The following is a 6,697-nucleotide window of genomic DNA, read 5'->3' on the forward strand; positions in this document are numbered from 1 at the left end:
GAACTGCTTGCAAACCAACTGTGCAAAGTCTTCTTTATTTTCATTTCTACAAATAATCAAACAAGACATAAATTAGTTTGTGATAACCAGAACCAACTAGTAGCTACTGACTAGAACTTCACCCGCCAAAAAAAGCTATTCACTAGAACTAAACTAGCTAAAGCGTACACCATATAAATGATTGACATTTGACGACACAAAAGCACACTGCAGCACAGGACTAAACAAGCAACAACAAAAAAACAAGAAAGAAGAAAATGGAGAGAGAAGAAGAAATCTGCCAGCGTGCAGGGGATCCTCGGCCGCCTGGGCGATGGGCGACAACTAGGCGGTGAAGGATCTGGCAAGCACTGAAGGGCTTGGGCGACGAGCTGCCAATTTCTCCGTGCTGGCTCCCTCGGTGGGCGGCGATCTCGGAGCCTCGGATAGTATGGGGTAGGTCTGCGTTGTGTGTCACCACCATGCCGGTCTCCGGCCGCCGCCACCGAACTGGTCCGGCGACTAGGTCGCGGAGAGAGTGTGCGGGCTGCCTCCATGCCTCGCTAGTCGCTACACAACTCGCGCGCATGAGGGGGAGCTCCTAGTTTAAAGTATAAGTAAAAGTAAAAAAAAGAAAGCCAAAAACAAAAAACAAAACATAACATAAAACGGGGTGGTGTTTCCGCGCGTGGGCCGGCTCAACTGGCGGTTCGCTTCAGCGAGGGGTGCGCTCCTGTCTCGCTTAATGCGAGACACAGGGGCGGGGAGTTCCTATACGACGCATTTTGCGTCATGAAGAAACTCGACGCACAGGGTGGACGTGCGACTGGGCCGGCCCACCAACGCGCCCGTTCGTTGTTTTCCTATCACGCGATAGCAAAAAATACCTGCGAAACAATCGAGAACGACAGGGTTCGATCCCCCGACCTCGGACACAGCACAGTAATGACTGTGAGCCATTAGCCACTACGCCAGAGAAAGGCGGATGTACGTAAAGGTGCAAAACACTATAAGAATACACAGTAAGGTTGAGATTTGAAAAACATTCCTTCAAAGCTGCAAACAGTTTTGAAATCACGCAATTATTTTATATATTACAAAGAGTTTTCGAAAAAAGTGATGTTTTATTTCCTTTTTTGGAAATTCCTAAATATTTTCTAACACCACAAATTATATTTTTAAACAAAAATTGAAAAACACATTTTTTTAATTCAAACCAAAAGAAATAAAACACAAATATATTTTAAAAATGCGAACAATATTTGTATTCATATGTATTTTGGAAATGCAAACAAAAAACACAGGGATATTTTTTGAAATTGCGATCAAAATGTTGAAACCGCGAACATTTTTCAAACATCAACATTGTTCTGAAATTGTGTTTCTACCTGAAAACGAGAACATTTTTTGAAATTCCTGAACATTTTTTGAAACATGAACATTTTTCTGAAATTGTGAACAAATTACGAAAACAAGAACATTTTTTGAAACCTGGATTTTTTTTGAAATTGAGAACATATTTTGAAAACGAGAACAAATTTTGAAATATTGTGAACATTTATCGAAATTGTGAACTAATATAGAAAACAATAATTATTTTTAAAACACAAATAATTTTTTGAAATAGTGAACAACTTTTGAAAATCATGAACAATTCTTTTGAAACAGGAACATTTTTCCAATTTCCAAAACAAAATTTGGAAACCTGAACATATGTCGAAATTCCTGAACAAAATTTGAACGAGTTTTTAAACTTGTGAACATTTTCTTAAAGGAACATTTTTTAATCTCCTGCAAAAATGAAACAGGAACATTTTTAAATTTCCCAAATATGAAGAAATTTTGGGATTTATGAAGAATTTTTTAAAACAGGAACATTTTTGAAAATTGTGAAAAAATGAACAAAAACATTCCAAAGATTTTGATTTAAGACAAGAACAATTTTTGAAACTCGCGTAACAATATTTTAAAAATGTGAACATTTTTCAACTTATGAACAAATTTTTTAAATACGAACATTTTTTAGAAACACCAACAAATTTTAAATTTTCAAACAATTTTCAAAAGAAATAAAAAATGAAAAAACGAAAAAAGAAAACATAAGAAAGGAAAGGAAAGAAAAGAAGAAAAAGAAATAGAAAATGGAAAAAGGAAATGAATCAGAAAAAAAACATAAACAAAAGAAAACCATAAAACTGGTATAAAAATAAAAAACCGGTTCTGGGAACCTTCTGGAAGGTTCCCAAAACCGGCTGCCTCTCAGTGGGGAAGTGGGCCGGCCCAATTCTTGCGCTCGGGGAGATCGCCTGTGCGAAAGCTCGTCATTTTGACGCAGTTAGCGTCAAATAGGATTTTCCACAGGGGCGCTCGGAACCGCCCGCATGATGTCTGCTCATGCGGCCGTGCAGGCTGCCTAATTTGATTACATGGGCCAGATGGTCTACTTTTGCTTGGATGGGCCTATCAATGCTTAGTAGTAAAAATAATTTTGTGATTTTGGACGTTAGGCTCGAGCCTATAGAACCCTCACCAGTAGATTTGTCACTGCCTCAGATATAACGCACGAGGTGATGCAGGAGCAGATTCCCCCAAAAGAAGGTGATCGAGGAGCTGCGTAACATCCCATTGTCGGGAGCACTGGATATTTTCCCCTCCACAAGCCAGCAGAGTCGATTAAAATGAATTTCAGCCTTCTGCAAAGCCATTCTTTGGTTTGTAGATATTTGCTCTTTTTGTCAGCTTATTACACTCACAATATTGTTTATTTTTTTCAAAACCAAACTGGGTTGGCCGCTAAAAAACGAAAGATCAACCCTGGCCGCCGGTGTCGGCATTGCAGTTCTCGGGGGCGAAGTAGACCCTGCCGGCGGCAAGGTCGTAGATGAAGCGCGTGCCCAGTTGCTGTATCGCGCCGATGATGGTGATGTGTGTGCTCGGTGACACGGTGAGGCAGATGTCTTGCTCTTGCACGAATGAACAACTTATTTGGCGTGAGCACGAGATCCTGCTCATGCTCGAAGTGCAGCGTCACCGTCGGCAACTGTGAGACGATGGCACGGGTCGCGCGGAAGCAGAGGCCGAAGTTGGTGCGGGGCACCCGCTCACCCGATCCTCCTACCGTGCTCTGCCAGGGTGTTCTCTAGGATGTCGTACGCAACCTTGACCATCACACCCCAGGGTGTCCCAGCGTCGATCACGCACCCGCTATGCCACCTGCCGTCGTCGAGCTGTCGGCGCCTGAACACCTCCGCTAGGTTGCCGCGCAGCCATGACCCGGTGACGCTGATGCCGACGAGGTTGACGAAGTAGGAGCTATCCTCGGGGTAGAGCATCCTGGTGCTCCTCATGTGCCTTGTGTCCACCAGGATGTCCTTACCGAACCGGAGGAAGCCGTGCTGGTTTGCCGACCCGGGCACGAAGAGGCAATAGGAGAAGCTGTTGGGGAACGTAGTAACTTCAAAAAATTTCCTACGTACACGCAAGATCATGGTGATGGCATAGCAACGAGAGGTGAGAGTGTCCGTCCACGTACCCTCGTAGACCGTAAGCGGAAGCGTTATGACAACGCGGTTGATGTAGTCGTACGTCTTCAGGATCCGACCGATCCAAGCACCGAACGTACGGCACCTCCGAGTTCAGCACACGTTCAGCTCGATGACGATTCCCGGGCTCCGATCCAGCAAAGCTTTGGGGATGAGTTCCGTCAGCACGACGGCGTGGTGACGATGATGATGCTCCACCGGCGCAGGGCTTCGCCTAAACTCTGCGACGATATGACCGAGGTGGAATATGGTGGAGGAGGGCACCGCACACGGCTAAGGAACGATCCGTAGATCAACTTGTGTGTTATGGGGTGCCCCCTTGCCCCCGTATATAAAGGAGGGAGGGGGAGGTGCGGCCGGCCCCTTTGGGGTGCGCCTGGAGGAGTCCTACTCCCACCGGGAGTAGGACTCCCCCCTCTTGCCTTGGTGGAGAAGGAAAGGGGGGAGGGGAAAGAGGAAAGGGGGGCGCCGCCTCCCCCTTCCTTGTCCTATTCGGACTAGGGGGGGAGGGGGCGCACGGCCTGCCCTGGCCGGCCCTCCTCTTCTCCCTCATGGCCCACTAAGGCCCATTAACCCCCGGGAGGGTTCCGGTAACCCCCCGGTGTTCCGGTAAAATCCCGATTTCACCCGAAACCTTTCCGATGTCCAAACATAGGCTTCCAATATATTAATATTTATGTCTCGACCATTTCGAGACTCCTCGTCATGTCCGTGATCACATCCGGGACTCCGAACAAACTTCGGTACATCAAAACTTATAAACTCATAATAAAACTGTCATCGTAATGTTAAGCGTGCGGACCCTACGGGTTCGAGAACTATGTAGACATGACCTAGAACCATTCTCGGTCAATAACCAATAGCGGGACCTGGATGCCCATATTGGTTCCTTCATATTCTACGAAGATCTTTATCGGTCAAACCGCATAACAATATACGTTGTTCCCTTTGTCATCGGTATGTTACTTGCCCGAGATTTGATCGTCGGTATCCAATACCTAGTTCAATCTCGTTACCGGCAAGTCTCTTTACTCGTTCCGTAATGCATCATCCCGTAACCAACTCATTTGGTCACATTGCTTGCAAGGCTTATAATGATGTGCATTACCGAGAGGGCCCAGAGATACCTCTCCGACAATCGGAGTGACAAAACCTAATCTCGAAATACACCAACTCAACATGTACCTTCGGAGACACCTGTAGTACTCCTTTATAATCACCCAGTTACATTGTGACGTTTGGTAGTACCCAAAGTGTTCCTCCGGTAGATGGGAGTTGCATATTTCTCATAGTTACAGGAACATGTATAAGTCATGAAGAAAACAATAGCAGTATACTAAACGATCAAGTGCTAGGCTAACGGAATGGGTCATGTCAATCACATCATTCTTCTAATGATGTGATCCCATTAATCAAATGACAACACATGTCTATGGTTAGGAAACATAACCATCTTTGATTAATGAGCTAGTCAAGTAGAGGCATACTAGTGACTATATGTTTGTCTATGTATTCACACATGTATCATGTTTCCGGTTAATACAATTCTAGCATGAATAATAAACATTTATCATGATATGAGGAAATAAATAAGAACTTTATTATTGCCTCTAGGGCATATTTCCTTCAGAAGCGATGCAAACCGTCACGACGAAGGAACCAAATGAGCGACGGGTACGTCTTACCCAGGCCAAAGACGCCAGCGACCACCCCATGGCTCTTGAAACTCGCGGTGGTGTGCGCGCAACCAATGATGACGGTAGGAATGACCGCCAACATGGCACCGTGGCCCGAGGCCGTGAATGATAGGGTCTCTGCACCTAGCCCCCCACTCGCCTGCGAGCCACTGGGGCCGGTGGGGGTGGCATGGAACCTACACATGTTGTGCCCCGGCGGCGAGCAAATGTGGTTCCTGGGTGGGGGTGGGTGGAATGACGGCGATCAAATGTGGTTCCTGGGTGCGGGTGGGTGGAATGACGGCGAGGTCGCCGGGTTGAAGGGCGGCGGCACCTGCTGAAACGGGTGTTGGGTCAGCACACACTGCATCCATGTCAGGTTGCTGGTCATCTCCATCGCGAGGGTGTACATATGGCGGCCATGGCCCGTCCCGACACTGGTGGCGACGGTGTACCTCCCTTGGAAAGGGTGCACGTGCGGCCGAATCACGTTGGTGTCGAGCCCAATTGGCCAGTTTAGGTGCAGGAAGCCGCCGTCGTCGACGTGGATGGTACTGTTCCAGCTGGGGCTGGGACCAGGCGCAGGCTGAAGCCACCGCCGCGGCCTGTTGTGGCATTGGCAACAGCGACATTGATGAGGACGGGGTGGAGGAGTGCTGCAAGCACTAGAGGGAGGAGGAGAGCGTGCACGGCGAGCTCCATGGATGGTATCCGTCGCAGCAATGCAGACAAACTGTGGCTGGCTAATCTGTTGGCTCGTGCACACAATAGTGAGTATGCTTTTATCTCGAGAGCCGGACTGTTGGAGGTGGGTTTGGCTGCATTTACTATGAACCAAAAAAATCTTTGTTTTGATTTGCGTATCCCTTGCACACTTCATATAGAGAAGGGTTTGACTGCATTTAATGTGAATAAAAAGAAAATCCCGGGTTGGGTTTCACGTACCTTGCAACCCTCCATGTAAGTGTGGGTATGGCTGCATTTATTAGGAATCCAAAATTCCTTGTTGAGATTTTCATATCTCTTTCACAACCCACGTAGAGAGGAGGATTTTCCTGCATTTATTATGAGTCGATAATCGCTTGTTGAGTATCCTTTGCACACGTTCATGTACTATGAATTAATTTATGTCATTTCTTTGCGCATGAAGGTCCGAGAAGGTTTCATAGTTCAAAGCAGCCACATTGCAAAAGCCCAAACAAGGACGCAAAAATAAAGGAAATTACAACCAGCCCAGACATTTTCATGAGGGCCCTAATCTCATAATATAAAACGCAATTGGGTCCAAATTGCAGCTCCGATGGAGGTCCAAGGCTTGTCGTCGCTGCACATGACACAACTGCCGACAATATGACCACCACCACTGTATCTCGAGCAGCTACGCATGCCAGGGAAAATAGAAGTGGCAACCACACTGTCTCTACACTGCTTCCCTTTCGGCAGATCTGCTGGGAGGGAGCTGGTAAGAGGCAAAAGTTCCACCCTTCGGCCAGAGGATTT

The 6,697-nt window shown here is 46.7% G+C and overlaps 1 pseudogene; it reads right to left on the minus strand.

Annotated features, from left to right (window-relative positions):
* Nucleotides 1-2,787: 2,787 nt before the first annotated feature.
* Nucleotides 2,788-5,899, minus strand: LOC119339420 (annotated as a pseudogene).
* Nucleotides 5,900-6,697: the final 798 nt, after the last annotated feature.

This window comes from Triticum dicoccoides, chromosome 7B, assembly GCF_002162155.2.
Source record: "Triticum dicoccoides isolate Atlit2015 ecotype Zavitan chromosome 7B, WEW_v2.0, whole genome shotgun sequence".
NCBI classification, from domain to species: domain Eukaryota; kingdom Viridiplantae; phylum Streptophyta; class Magnoliopsida; order Poales; family Poaceae; genus Triticum; species Triticum dicoccoides.